General features: G+C 35.4%; 1 long non-coding RNA gene across 1 annotated transcript; it reads left to right on the top strand.

The window, feature by feature from the left end:
• The first annotated feature begins 2,527 nt into the window (after positions 1-2,527).
• LOC121051128 lies at positions 2,528-3,598 on the top strand. The gene is made up of 3 exons (XR_005805221.1): positions 2,528-2,613; positions 2,752-2,849; positions 3,376-3,598. It is a non-coding gene; the product is annotated as an uncharacterized LOC121051128 (long non-coding RNA).
• Positions 3,599-12,919: the final 9,321 nt, after the last annotated feature.

Here is a 12,919-nt window from a genome sequence, read left to right as displayed (position 1 = left end):
GGGTTGGTGTTGATTTCGGATGGTTTTCTTAGGTTGAAGTTAAGTAAACAAGCGATGGGCAGCCATCAGCAAGGGCTTGTGAGAAGGTATGTTTAATCTTTCTGTAATGTAATTCATTATTTGGGTTTTGCACTGTTATTGATTGTATCGCTGGAGTTTTGTTTCTAATTTTGGCAACATGTGTGGAGAAGGCACACTGTAAGTTAGATTTTTTCGCTCTGCTATTTCAGTAACTTTTTTATTCATTCTCTGTATTTGTTTGAATTTAATGGTTGTATAGTCTTTAACTAATTAGTGTTTCTTGTGGTCTGTTTTGGCAAGTGATGCCCAAGTAAGTCTATTTATAACAGAGTGATCTTGCTTTTAGTCAAGGGTATTAGTTGTACTTCTGACATGAAGGATGTTATAGTTGTATATTGAGAATGATGAAATATATTGTTAACTTCGGCTAGTTTCTGAGATTCGATATGCTACATCAAGAAAAAATAATCAATGATTTAAAGTCAATTCTGAATCACCAGTATCAAAGGCCGTTCCCCATTTTAAGTTGTCAATTTTATTTCATAACAGTTGAGAAAGAAAAAGAAATAGGTTGTTAGATATATGAAGCCAGCACATGTTCATGAGGTTGCTTATAGCTCGAGATATATTCCTGCTTCTAGAATAGGTTGTTAGATAGGTCTCATATGCAGATTGCATGTTTTGCTACCTCTTGTGCAGAACTCCTGTATAACTCCTTACTTGGAAGCTGAAAGTGCATGCATTAAAAAAATGCAGGATATATCGCAGCTAAAGTATGGCAGTGCTTCTAATTTGAGCAATACATATATTGAAATGCTTGAAGATTGCGATAGATTGGACAATGAATCTGTTGTGCATGAGAGTGAAACTAAAGGTATGTGATATGTCTTGCTTCCCCCTTGATTATTTCTTTGGAGTTTTTGTTTTTACCCTAGTAATTTTAGCAAGGCCTATCTAACAATCACTGGTTGCAGAGAATTCAAGTACATTTGGGTCAGATATTGTACCTTTGGATGAAGCCCTTAACTTAGTTGCCTCAAGACTGAGAGAGGAAAATGTTTCTGCTAAAACAATGGTTCAAGATGAAGGTATCCAAGCAGAAATTTGTGAAGAAAAAGCTAAAACTGCTAGTGGAACTCACAGCTTCCAATATGAGGTTGAACCGTTAGTTGGGGTTAGGGACTTGCTTTGCACCTTTGACAATTGGCCCAACTGCAACGTTGGAAGTTCTAACAGAAAAGATGATGGTATGAAGCACTTTGGATTGGAACTGTCTTTAAGAAGTTCGAATGGTTCACACAAGGAAGTGACTGAGGAAAGGCCTGCACCGAAACATTCTGATGCCTCTACCTTTTCACGGTGAGTATTTTGGTTCATGTCCAATGATGAACTTCAACTATCTTACATTATTAAAGCATGTGTTTGGTTTTCTTAAAGTGGCAATAGTTACACATTTCTTTCTACGACCCACCCTTAGAAATAAAACAGAATAATTTGTAACATGTTGCCCGTTCTTATAATTGCATGTCATTTTGTTTCTAATTTTGTATCTTCATTCGACTACAGGAGGCAAGAGCTGTCGAGAAGAGAAAAGAAGAAGAGTATACAGGACATATAAGGTGTGCATTCTTTGGTATTCTTTATGTGCAGGGTGCTTAGTGTTGGTCCATAAGTTTTTTGTACTTCCTGGTTGATTAATTGAACTGAGTTATTGTTGTTTTGAATTTTTGTTATTACCTTTTTGAATTGGAACCATATTATTGAGATTCAAAGGACTATTGTTTGGGTGTTAACAACTTGAAATTATGATATTCCTTGTCAGAGGCAGTGGGCTGATGCTAAAAGAGAATTGTAAGAAGAGAAAATAATGCCCTCACTTGTACTTGACCGTGATCAGACCATAAAAAATGCCATCAAATAGGTTGAAGAAATGAGAAAAGATTTGTCTAATGCACTTCATGCTGCTGCATCTGTTGAGAGACGTTAAACTCAAGACATTTTCAAGTCACTTTTCGGGTATGATTACGTCTTATCCTCTGTCTTCAACTGTTTCTTTGAGCTGATGGATAGTAAAGATAATACTAGAGTGCAGAACAAGATAGAAACTAAAATTCCCTTTACAATATCATTTTGTGTTGCTAATATATATCACTAGTCACTGCACCATCAAACTGTTCAATCTGAGAAAGGGGTTAATGGAGACTTTACTTTTAGGAGTGGGCAGACTAGTATAACAAGACTTAATTAAGTGATGACATCATTTTTCTGCCCTTACGTATCTAGATTTTCACTGTATTATGAGAGTTGGATTTATTTTACAGTTTGCCGTGTCTACTATGCCTAAGATGTATGCGGGACACATGTATACCTGATAAGAAGATGCTTAAAGATCCAAGGAGGCTGTATGCACCTGGTCGTCTCTGTCATATTGTTGAGAGAAAGCCTTGCAAGTGTTGTTCATTTGAAATAAATTAACGTTGGCAAATATCTGCTTGACTAAATCTAGAAACTTAGATTTCAATTCCTCTCTTTAATGCCACTTCAGATCATGCCATCATTTGGATAGAGAGAGAAGCTCAAAGGGCTCTAGATGTAAGTACGTTTCATTACAAATTTAAAGTATATGATAATACTATTTGATTTATTATATTAATTTTCACTCTGCTTTGAATTGAGTTGCCCTCTATGTCTATTCTTCATGTTAACATACTACTTGTGTGCATTATATAGGACAATGAGTTGGTTCGGTTGAAGCATGAAGCAAGGCTGAAAGGAGGATTCTATGTCAAGCCAGAGTCTAAGCTTTCGTTTATCATTCGTATCCATGGGTAAGTCATGATCCTTAATTTGTTTATAGATTGAGATCTTTATAGTTGTGGTTCCTTTCCTTATACTTTTAATTATTATATTTTCAGTATCAATGCCATTGATCCAAAGACAAAGAAGATCTTGCAACTTTTGTGATTGAGACAGGTACTATATACTCGTTACCTTTGGAAATATTGATGGTTACCTGCATCTAGGAGTATGAAAATAAGAATTTGTAGGTGATCTTCATGCATTTTGGATTGAATATATAGCTGGTAATGCTTTGTAGAGTTAGGAAATTATATAGATTGCTGAGAATTTGATTATTAATTTTAGTGAGCCTTTGAATCATTTGGAACCTGCTTGTGGCTGAGAAGTTGAAACTTTGAACTGGGGGTATATTTGCTAATTAGCTATATTGTCATGCTAATTAGCTTTCCTTTGATAGTTTAGTGGCATATGCATTATTATGAAGAACATTTTGGTTTAATTAAGTATTAGCTTGTTTAGCCCCATTGTGACTTATGTTCTTTAATACATTTCTAGTGGGCGGTAAAGACACGCAAATCATATAGCCAAGCTCAAATTGACGAGGTGTGCATTGAAGTGGCTGATTATATACAGAGTTGGGTGTAGGACTTGTGGCTACGAAGAAATTTTTGAGTAAGGCTAGCTAGTTTTTGCTTTGAAGGAAAGTTTGGTGTATATATGTAGAACTGATATAGTTGGTTGCTATTATGTTTATGGGCTAGCCTTTGTAGGTTTTGGGGTTTTATTTTTGTGAATTATGTAGAATCATGAATGAAGATGAGAAAATTAATGGAAAGCCCCAATTTTTGGATGATGAGAAATGTATTTCTAGATCTTTTCCAACCACCACCAGCTAGATGATTATTTTCACATCATTCTTATATATATGAACTAATGTATATAAATGGGAAACAAAACACTAATATCAAAGAAAACGATGTCAATTCAGAGATTACAAATCAGTACCTAAAACTGGACTGATGTCTCATGATTATGAACATATCGAAATGTCACCCAAAAATGATGTCTACAAAACTACTAGACATCGTTTCAACTAACGAAAAGCGATGTTCCTAGTAACATAAAACATCACTCTTAATAGATTAACTAATGTTGCCTAAAGGTACATACATCGTTCTCAGGAGAATAAGGCGGCAAGATGCACATAAAAATGGACACGAACAAACAAAATTTTTTGGAGACTGATGTCTATGAGTGTATTAGACATCAATTCTGAAATTGTAATCGATTTAAATGTTCACTTAGGTATTTTTTGAGATATACTTTATAAAGCATAAAATGTGAAAATTTGAAGAATTAAATAAAGTTAACATATAAGATTATGATGATTATAATGATTATACATCGATTTGTTTTTTAGAATCGATGTTGGTTGTTGTTTGGGACATCAGTTAAAAACGCGCTTATACTGATGTCTATATCTTTTACATCAGCCACAAAGACATCGGTCAGAATTTAGTTTTACATCAGTTCTGGACTGATGTAAATGAACAGAATTCTAGTAGTGTAGAAGTTCAAAATTTCATAGCAGAACTTGAAGTTCTAACAGTAAAACTCAAACCCGAAACTTTGAGTATAAAATATAAATTAGTTAAAAGTGAACTTGAAGATTCACTTTAGTCACCTTGAGCCTGAAGTTTCGAGCACCAAATTTATTTGAACCCAAAGTTCAAATTACGAAATCTTAGAACTTGCAGTTCATAGAAAAAATATTCGAACCTGAAGCTTCGATTACACATATAATTCATTCATAGTTTATTTGACTTTATGTCAACTCGAACTAGAAGTTTCTAGTAATTTTCATATGTCGATTGATACAGTCTTCTTTATGTCTGCTTAAGCATTCCACCTTAGAACCTGAAGTTCTGATTGTGCAGACTCGAGCCTTAAGTTTCGAGTGGATATATGGACAATTTATCAAAGAGTTTTAATCTCGGTCAACCTCAAACCTAAAGTTTTGAGGGAATTATATTGACACCAATTTAAAAGTAAGCAGATATTTAACCGTTGGTCTATGACGAATGAGTATGAGTATACCCCAAATTTGTGATCGTGGATTTTGTAATTAAAAGAGATCAGAACCTGTAGTTCCTTAATCCTTATTTACATGAGGACTTGAAGTTCCTCAATGATCAAACTAACTAGATGACCATCTAAAGTCCTTCACTCATAAGTTATGGTCATAAGTTTAAACTCGATATTTCGAGTATATTATTTTTGCCAGAAGTTCAAAATGCATTTGATGTTAATCTACATCAAACAACAATACAATAATTGAACGTCATGTTTTAACTGTATAACACGGACCAGAAGCTTCATGTATATCCTATGAGATATACCGTTCAATTCTTACAAATTTGATTTGTGTCATCTTCAAACTTAGGGTTATTATCACAAATGGTACCTGAACTTATCCTCTATTTTATCGATGGTACCTGAACTTCAATTTTGATCACAACCAGTACCCAAACTTTTCGACTTCATTTTAAATGGTACCTAAGGCAACATTCGGTCACTATTCCAGCCGAAAAAGCCAAATCTAAAAAATAAAAAAATTACAAGTTCAAGGCAAGTCTATTACCAAAAAAATCATCACTATACATGATCGCAACCCTTGAAATCATCAAAAATCATCACTATGATCGCCTCACATGCCATTTTTAGTCGGAATATTGACCAGATGTGGCTCTAGGTATCATTTAAAATGAAATAGAAAAGTTCGGGTACTGGTTGTGATCAAAATTGAAGTTCAGGTACCATCGATAAGATTGAGGTATAGTTCAGGTACCATTTGTGATAATAACCCTCAAACTTATGTTTTGAGTGACTTTCAGGCAATGCAATTTTATGCATGGTGTCCAGAAAATATAACAATCATCTCATATCTTACATATCTGATTGATGGCTCCAGAAGAGCACACATTATTATCCCTTTGCATTCTGTGCCTCCAATATTACTAGAGATGTATAATCTTCCCGTCTCATAGATCTCATTGTATAGTAAGAAAGCCAATTGACATGGCTATACCATGAAATGCCACCAGAAGTGGATCATGGCAAGACAAAAATCAGGAGTCAATGTAAATATTGTCCTAACATCCACATATGTGAGGAAATTGTAAATTAGGTGTGTGTCGCGTATGGTACACTATATGGTGGATGATTATCAAGCCACTTTCGAAAGGGCACTGGTCAAATTAAATTGCATTGACTAGTAAGAACATTGAGATTCATCTCACATGCCTGATGTCTTTTGCTTACAATAAGCAAAGTTGAAAGCACTATTGTGTTATTCCTCATATTTATTGTAACCTCTCGAGTTCCCATTGAAACTAAATATTTCTTAATCTGATTATGTAGGAACCTAATGTTCCTTAAGAGGTTGTTATAAATGAAAAAAATCAAAATCTCAAGTTTCTTGGATCTCCAATTATATGAGGGCCTGAAGTCCCTCCTCTTTATGACTACACATTTATATGTGACACAGAACTTGAGGTTCTCCACATGATAAAGTTACTCTATTATTATATATTGTAGTCTTCAACTCGAAATTTCGAGTATATCATTTTGGCTAGCAGTTCAAAATGAATTTGGTCCATTCCAATTATCAGCATTTCACAATTGATGCTTACTCAAGCTAGGTAACACTTATATCAAGAGTTGTAGATCTTGATCTGTGGCTTCGAATGAGCTACTATTATGTTACCTAATTTGAAATATTGTAGCACTAAGTGCCTCCAATATAGTTGGAGAAGACTTTATGCCATCGGATATATACTGTATCGAATTTTCTGCAGTAAATTAAGGCATATGATGTCATGAACCTGAAGTTCCTTGAACCAAATACACTATTTTGGCATGACCGGTTACGTCATCTTTTGTCTACCATGTTGCATGAAATCACTTACAAGTTTGATGATTGTTAATCTTACTCACAAGCAAATTGTTTATTTACATATTTGCGAGTTGTCACTTTAATCAGGCAATCCTCCTGCAATGAGGGGGAGAAATATTGTTCCTTAAGAACGATATGAATTGGTGTGAGATATTTATCCACCGTCTCATTTTGACTTTGAGAAATATCAAAACTAGTGAATTGATAAAAGAAAGTGACAAAATTATATGCTAAATGCAAAGGCATCTGCTTGGGTTAAAGTCCTTGAGACCGACCATAGTAATACAAACAATGTAGACTCCATTTGATTTGTGGGATGCAAGTGTATCCAATTGACATGGTTCTCCTGAAGAGAATGTCATTAAACAATATCACAACTCCTAATATGGCTACACATATAAAGGGTATAAGTACGCCATTATGAAATGATGTCTTAGTGATACAATAATAAATAAATATGGTTGATGCTAATGGACAAAAAGTTTTTGACCTAAAACTTGGTTTGGGTTCGCCACCAGCCAATGAACATCTTCACTCCAAAGAAAGTGATAGATTTTTGAACACATCTTTTGAGAATGGTCAAAATAAGACAGTTTTCTCGCCGTTAGGGGGAGGAAAAACTACTGTCATTTGAATAACAACGTGAATTAGTGTGGATTATATCCACCAGGTCTAAAGTTTTAAACTCCCAAAAAATGGAAGATCATACAAGCCTTATAGTGCTCGACAAAAGATTATAAGTAAAAAGATCCAAATTCGCTACATGACTCATCTATGAGAGATGATTGTCCTAGAAGTGATAATGTATGCCCCAGAAGTGGCATGGGTACCCAATATCAATGAGCTTATTATAGCTAATGCATGCATATAAGAATGTGTGGGATCTATGATTGTTGATCATCGATGATAATTTACATTTGGTAGCTACCAAAAATCTTTAAGGGTTGTATGGATGCTATACCACGTTTCACCATGAATGTCGACAAAGTATATTATTGGCCAAATTGGAAAGAGGCAATTCCAATGAAATTGAATAATTGAAACGTGATGAAATACTTGGACCTTTAACCCTACATGGTACAAAATGGTATTTAACAAAAGGGGAAAAATTCATTAACGGTGTCTAGACACTTATAGGACTTTCAGAATGATACCTGAACTTACAAAGTTATCAATGTGATACCTGGACTCATTATTTCGTATTAACATCGTACCTACGACCAATTTTAGTCACGGTGCCGTTAATTCTGACCATGAGTGACGCACGTGAGGTGCAAAATGAGGGCAAAAAAGACTTTTTCAATTCATCAAATCCTAAATGAATTAATTCAAAATTAAAATTTAAAATAAAAACTGAATAATTATTATATTGAAAATAAAAGCTTCCAAGCAAAAAATAAAAATAAAAGCTGAATAAATTTTTTCACTTTGTTCTATTATCCAATCCAATACACTCTCGAAAAAAAAAAAAAAAAACCAATCCAATCATCTTGACCAAATAATATCCCCATCAAAACTTCCCTGACCAGGATTGCCGGGGGTGGAGGTTCAGTTGTTGTAGCCTGAGATTGCGGCTCCGACCAGTGCCTGGGGTTCTGATCATGGTCGCTGGCTTGGCATTGGATTTGACTAAAACGGCGAGTTGGGCGGCGGCGAGATCGAAGTCGGATTTCGAATGGAGTTCGAATTTGGGGCTGCACGGGACCTTCTTTTGATTGTTTTGTTGCGGTGGGCTGGGATCGGGTGATAGTTCTTGTTCACTGACCTTGGTTTGGAACTTTGGATCAGATAGTCCGGAACTGAATTTAGGTAGGTGGGTGAACGTGATTCAAGAGGCCTCCTGCTGGTCTCTCACCCCTATATTCTCCCGTAGCCACATTCTGCACACAGAGAAGGGCACCAAAATAACCCTCTTGATTGTTAGTTCAATTTGAGATTAATGGCTGGAATGGGTTTTGAATGAGTTATATATGAAGATGTCATTGATTACTGCCAATAAGCTTCTCTATAATCAATTATTGGCTTACCATTGCTGGTGCTTTTATGTGTCATAAAACCACGGATTCCCAGAGTTCCGACTTCCTCTGAGTTATCGTGTCCCCTATGTCCACAGTAATCTTTCCCTCTATTTATTGATAAACGGAAAAGCAGCAATACTTGATCTACAATTTATGAACTCATTTTCCTGGGTTTATAGAGAAGCTCAATCCCATGATCAATCTCTCCTCTCGAAAGCTCAAATGGGTTTGCTGGGTTTAAGAAGATGAACATGAATGGGTTCAAGAACATGAACAATTGTTGGGATTTTTTTTTTTGGTTTTTGCTGGGTTTAAGAAGATGAACATGAAGAATTGCTAGGTTCAAATACTTTATCTTGATCGCTGTCACTAGGGTGGGAGTGGTGGTGGAGGAGGAAAGTTGGCTAAACTGGATTTGGAGATGGAGTTTCGGGATGAGATAGTTTGGTGGGTATCCAAATTCAAATGAAATTTGAATCAGCTTCTGAATGATCCAAATCCAAATTGAAGAAGATCATAATAAATAGGTTTCTTTGAATTTCATGGTCAAGGAAGTGTTGATTTTTAGTTTTTGATTCATGGTCAGAGTGTATTGGATTGGGTAATAGAACAAAGCAAAAAGAAGAAGAAAGAAAGAAAAAATTATTCAGTTTTTATTTTTAATTTTGAATTAATTCATTGAGGATTTGATGGATTGAAAAAGACTTTTTTGCCCTCATTTTGCAACTCACGTTCGTCACACGTGGTCAGAATTAACGGCTCAGTGACGGAATTGGTCGTAGGTACGACGTTAATACGAAATAATGAGTCCAGGTATCACATTGATAACTTTGTAAATTCAGGTATCATTCTGAAAGTCCCCTAAGTGTCCAGACACTGTTGGTGAATTTTTCCCTATATATCAAAAGTGAAGATAAATCACTATGACACAATGTCTATTTATAGAGACATGAGATTGTGAACATCTTCCCTTATACGAATGACAATTTTCTATAAATACGATGTTACATATAGCTGTTATATTGACGAGAGATTTATGGCACGTTGTCATCGTATATTATGAAGATCTTAAAGATACATTGCTAAAAGCAAAATCTCAAAAGTAAAGTGTCATTATAAGCCTATTGCTTATCGATCAAATCCTTGAAGGATTCAAATGCAAGTCCATGAATGGTTGAAAAAGCCTGAAGCTCACTCGTGGAATCAAAGAGTCTGAAGCTGGCTCATATGTACTCATTTCATTCTAGTCAACGTAATCTAAATTGCCTTAATGAGTACTATGACAAGACTACTATCGAATTCGAATTATGAATATAATGTTGCAACATATTCTAACTTTCGCAAAGTTATGAATTACTTAAAGCTCTTGAAGAGCTTATATGAGACATATCAATACATAAAGAGATATTGATGTGTATGGCATGATGATTTTTCAATGTTTTAAACTTTACAAAGTTAAATGTGTCAATTTCTTTATATTGTTTAGCTATTACTTTGTGTATAATTTTGATCATATGAGATTGGTTTCTAACCTTATCACATGAGGTAAGGCTTATTGAAAATCGTCTAGCTTTGTTAGTATTGCTTTAACTTTGCAGGTATGAAATTTTGTGATGAGCCCCTATATGCAGAGCACACATGGTCTCACTTCAGTGATAGACACATCAAACGTACTACTATACATGGTACATGTAGCTTATCACATACATAAATGAGGCTTGCAACAATTAGGGGGAGATTCTCATCAAGGGGAGCATCCAGAAGCATGCTACCTAGGACATATGCGCGTTGTGCTCTTTTTGTCCTTCGACCAGGGTTATTTTTGTCCCATTGGATTTTTGTTACCTGGCAAGGTTTTTAACGAGGCAATAATAAGCGCGTCTAATACCATTATTCATTGGTGGACATTCAAGGGGGAGTGTTGTAAATATTATTATCTATGTGGATGTCCATGTAAATACTCATTAGTTATGTACTTTGATGTAAACCCTACCTCTATGTAAAGGAGGCTAATGAGACTGAATGATAACACTTCTAGTTCCTCTCAACTATTTTCTCTCCATCTTCTCTTTACTTTATAACATAGAGAGCATTATCTCGCTCTCTACAATTTAAAACATTTCTTTTGAGTTTTTTTTTTCCCACAAACAGTTCCTTTAAAATGGAAGGAATGGCCCAATATATATTCTCCATCCATTTTGACAAAATAAAAATAAATAAAAGAAATCCAAAAGATCACCTCAACCATAGGTTTAAGATGGTTTAGTAAAGGGGGTTCTCTATTGAGAACAACATTTTCCCAAATTGATGTAAACTATCTTGAGTTAATAGGTTGCTTGTCAGCGGGTTCTAATTAAAAAACCATTTTAGGTACAATATGCATACTGTAAAAATAATATAATTTATAAATAAATTTAAATTATTTAATCTTCATTTAAAAAATATATATAAATTTAAAACTAGCTAAAATAGAGAGCACCGATGCAAACGTATTTTTAAAGTGACTAATCAAAATGACTTTTTATCTACTTTGGCTAAAATTTGACTCAAAAATGGTTAGCTTTGCTAAAGATGCTCTTTGCTACTAAAATAGATAAAAAAAAATTATACATGCTCTCCAAAATAAATAAATAGCTAAAATAGAAAGTCTGCTAAATATGCTCTTACATAGTCATGTAAACTAAAATAATTGAGCTTTCTTGTACTAGTGGATGTACACATTTTCCCTTACTTAGTTGGCCACTGATTTAGGGTGCAAGTACTCTGGGATCTATTCTCTATTCCTTTATCCAAAAAAAAAAAATCAACATACATTTATTCTTGGTCCTTGACCCAAAACACCAAAATGAGGCAAAATTATCCCACTTATCCCAGCAAGAGATTTTTATTCTCACTAACCCAATTTAATGTTAAAACATAATTTTATCCTCAGCGAAAATAAACAATTACATCAGAGACTCATTCCTTTGATCTGCACTCTCTCTCTCTCTCTCTCTCTCTCTCTCTCTCTCTCTCTCCCCACGTACAGATCACCGGTCTAGGAGAGAGGCGCGATGACGATGAGACCGAGCTCGGCATTGTTTCCCGGGGGCCGTCCAAGGTCTCGTGGGCGCGGTCTCTCAGCGTGGCCTCTAGTAGCTATGACAACACCAACTACAATTTCCGATCCAAGTTCGATTCTAACAATCTTCAATCTGAGGGTGTTCGCCTTCTCCCAGCTTAAATAGGCGAGCAGCAGGTTCAATCGGGCCTCGATGATCGGAGACTTCAAAGCGTCATCGTCTCGGATTGTTGTTGTTTGCTCCCACAACATCTTCTTGAGCATCATCATCCGTCGTCTCAAATTGCTCACACACGTTTGAGCTGCAGAATAGTCATCGAGTCCTAAGCAGACGGGGAATGCAGAAACAGTGTCGTTCTCTCTGCTGCTCTGATCATCGGCTTATGTTTGAATGCTGCAGAAATGGGGATGATGAAGGTTTTTTTTTTTTGTATCTATAAATTTGGGTCTAGAGGTTATTGTTTCTTTACTGCAATCAAATTTGGGAATGACCTCAGATATTGGGATTTTTTTTTTTTGTACCGTTTGAGCATGTAGGATTGTGGTGGCACTGTTTGATTTTGAATTGTTTGGGGCAAATTTGAGGGCATTTGGTGGATTGGGTTTGTTCAGTTTGCTGCTTTCATTCTTGCATTTATAAAGTTTTGGAATTGTGTGATTTATTGCTCCAACTGTATAACTTTTTCTAAAATTGGGGGCAGAAGGAAAGAAAAATGAAAAAAATATATATATTCTATTGGGTGGGGGGGGGGATAGATGTCTATTGGGGGCAATAAATGTTTTCAATTGATGTATCTCCTCATTTTATTCCTTAATCAAAGTTTTATTTGTCTAATTTTAGAGAGAAAAGTTCTCATTTCGGCGACCGAAATGTCTATTGGTGGGAAATACAGGTTATTGGCGGGGTAATAAATATTTCCGACGATCTCTTTAGGGACCTCCGGCGAGGTATTCAAAGAAGTCCAGTGGGTGGTGGCCGGTGACCTAATTCCAGCTACCAGTGACAGGACTCTGGCAAAGTCTCCTATGGTTTTTCTCTTTTCCATTCTCTCTGTCTCTCTGTCT

Source organism: Rosa chinensis, chromosome 2 (assembly GCF_002994745.2).
Source record: "Rosa chinensis cultivar Old Blush chromosome 2, RchiOBHm-V2, whole genome shotgun sequence".
NCBI classification, from domain to species: Eukaryota; Viridiplantae; Streptophyta; class Magnoliopsida; order Rosales; family Rosaceae; genus Rosa; species Rosa chinensis.
The sequence above is the reverse complement of the archived record's forward strand: the minus strand, read 5'-3'. Positions and strand labels throughout refer to the sequence as shown.